General features: G+C 40.7%; 1 non-coding gene across 1 annotated transcript; it reads left to right on the top strand.

Moving 5' to 3' along the window:
* Positions 1 to 2,092: 2,092 nt before the first annotated feature.
* On the top strand, positions 2,093 to 2,196 carry LOC148578430 (small nucleolar RNA R71). The gene has a single exon (XR_015904063.1). It is a non-coding gene; the product is annotated as a small nucleolar RNA R71 (small nucleolar RNA).
* The last annotated feature ends 1,017 nt before the right edge of the window (positions 2,197 to 3,213 follow it).

Here is a 3,213-nt window from a genome sequence, read left to right on the forward strand (position 1 = left end):
TCTGGCGTTAAACGCCACTCTGCTGCCCCCTTTCTGGCGTTTAATGCCAGCCAGACACCCTTTTTTGGCGTTAAACACCAGTCTGTCTGCCATTTCTGGCGTTTAACGCCAGCCAGATGCCAGACACCCTTTTCTGGCATTAAACGCCCAGAATGCTGCCCATTCTGGCGTTTAACACCCAGAATACTGCCAGGCTGGGCATTAAACGCCCATTCTGCTATCCTTACTGGCGTTTAAATGCCAGTAAACCTGTCCTCCAGGGTGTGCTGTTTTTAATGTTGTTTATCATTCTGCTTTAATTTTGTAGTTGTTTTTGTGACTTCACATGATCATCAACCTAAAGAAAACATAAAATAACAATGGAAAAATAAATAAATATAATTAAATAAAATTGGGTTGCCTCCCAATAAGTGCTTCTTTAATGTCAATAGCTTGACAGTGAGCTCTTAGAGAGCCTCACAGAGATTCAGAGCTTAATGGTGGCCTCCCAACACCAAACTTAGAACTTGAGTGTGGGGGCTCTGTTTGACTCTGTATTGAGAGAAGCTTTTCATGCTTCCTCTCCATGGTTACAGATGGAGATCCTTGGACCTTAAACACAAGGTAGTCCTTATTCAATTGAAGGACTAGCTCTCCTCTGTCCACATCAATCAGAGCTCTTGCTGTGGCTAGAAAGGGTCTTCCTAGGATGATGGATTCATCCTCATCCTTCCCAGTGTCTAGGATTATGAAGTCAGCAGGGATGTACAGGCCTTCAACCTTCACCAAGACATCCTCTACAAGTCCATAAGCCTGTTTTCTTGAATTGTCTGCCATCTCTAGTGAGATTCTTGCAGCTTGCACCTCAAAAATCCCTAGTTTCTCCATTACAGAGAGGGGCATGAGGTTTATCTCTGACCCTAGGTCACACAGAGCCTTCTCAAAGGTCATGGTGCCTATGGTACAAGGTATTAAGAACTTTCCAGGATTCGATTTCTTCTGAGGTAATTTCAGTTGAACCAGAGTATTCAGTTCATTGATGAGCAATGGAGGTTCATCCTCCCAAGTCTCATTACCAAATAACTTGGCATTCAGCTTCATGATTGCTCCTAGATACTGAGCAACTTGCTCTTCAACAATATCTTCATCATCTTCTGAGGAAGAATACTCATCAGAGCTCATGAATGGCAATAGTAAGTTCAGTGGAATCTTTATGGTCTCTATATGAGCCTCAGATTCCTTTGGTTCCTCATTAGGGAACTCCTTGGAGGCCAGTGGACATCCATTGAGGTCTTTCTTACTGGAAATCACTACCTTTTGACTCTCTCCAGGTTCGGCCGTGTGGGGTATATTGATGGCCTTGCACTCTCTTTTTGGATTCTCTTCTGTATTGCTTGGGAGAGTACTAGGAGGGAGTTCAGTAACTCTTTTACTTAGCTGACCCACTTGTGCCTCCAAATTTCTAATGGAGAACCTTGCTTCAGTCATGAAACTGAGAGTGGTCTTAGATAGATCAGAGACTACAGTTGCTAAGTCAGAGTGGCTCTACTTAGAATTCTCTATCTGTTTCTGAGAAGATGATGGAAAAGGTTTGCTATTACCAAACCGTGTTCTCCCACCATTATTATTATTGAAGCCTTGGTTATGCTTCTGTTGATCCTTCCATGAGAGATTAGGATGATTCCTCCATGAAGGATTGTAAGTGTTTCCATAGGAATCTCCTATGTAATTCACTTCTTCAATTCCAGGATTCTCAGGGTCATAGGCTTCTCCTTCAGGGGAGGCTTCCTTAGTACTGTCGGATGCAGCTTGCATTCCAGTCAGACTCTGAGAAATCATATTGACTTGCTGAGTCAATATTTTATTCTGAGCCAATATGGCATTCAGAATATCAATCTCAAGAACTCCTTTCTTCTAGGTTGTCCCATTACTCACAGGATTCCTTTCAGAAGTGTATATGAACTGGTTATTTACAACCATTTCAATGAGTTCCTGGGCTTCTTCAGGCGTCTTCTTCAGATGAAGAGATCCACCAGTAGAGTTGTCCAATGACATCTTGGACAATTCAGACAGACCATCATAGAATATACATATGATGCTCCATTCTGAAAGCATGCCAGAAGGACACCTTCTGATCAATTGCTTGTATCTTTTCCAAGCTTCATAGAGGGATTCACCTTCCTTCTGTCTGAAGGTTTGGACTTCCACTCTAAGTTTACTCAACTTTTGAGGTGGAAAGAACTTGGCCAAGAAAGCATTGACCAACTTTTCCCAAGAGTTCAGGTTTTCTTTAGGTTGTGAGTCCAACCATGTCCTAGCTCTGTCTCTTACAGCAAAAGGGAAAAGCATAAGTCTGAAGACCTCAGGATTAACCCCATGGGTCTTAACAGTGTCACATATTTGCAAGAATTCAGCTAAAAACTGATGAGGATCTTCCAAAGGAAGTCCATAAAACTTGCAATTCTGCTGCATTAGATAAACTAATTGAGGTTTAAGCTCAAAGTTGTTTGCTCCAATTGCAGAAATTGAGATGCTCCTTCCACAGAAGTCAGAAGAGGGTGCAATAAAGTCACCAAGCATCTTCCTTGTATCTCCACTGTAACACCCTAACTACCAAAGTTCACACTTCCGGCTGCGCGACTCTGATAGCTCGGACATTACGACGACTTTTATACTATTTAATACTAAAATATGAGCCTGTTTAAAACTTTAAACCGTAATACTGCTCCCAAAAATACCTTTGTTCGATAACGTACATCCATAAATACCATTCAACTTACAACAACTCATAAAGAGTACATCCATATATATACATACATATATATATAAGTAATATTACAAACATAATCTAATACAACTCCTATCCCTCTTACAGATTATATCAAGATAAAGGCGAGGGTACAAAAGACCATAACTAAAACAATACAGAGCATCACAACAATTAAATAAGCTCTTCGTAACTTCTGCGCCCATATCCTGAAAGGGGAAAAATATAGGGGGGGGTGAGAACATCATCCTCAAAAGGGTTCTCAGTAGAGGGTTTTTGGGAATTACTGTAATAGGATACGTGAAGAAAAATCGTACTAGTGATTAATAACCGTCTTATGCCTTCTTTTCAAAAATAATGGTTTACAGTAAAAGTAAAGTCTAAAAATCTTTTCTGAAGGAAGAACCGTTCAATTCTCAAAAACTCAAAAGCCTTTCAAAACAGTTTATCTATGCTGAACCAAAACA

This window comes from Arachis ipaensis, chromosome B1 (genome assembly GCF_059453495.1).
Source record: "Arachis ipaensis isolate K30076 ecotype BB chromosome B1, ASM5945349v1, whole genome shotgun sequence".
NCBI lineage: Eukaryota > Viridiplantae > Streptophyta > Magnoliopsida > Fabales > Fabaceae > Arachis > Arachis ipaensis.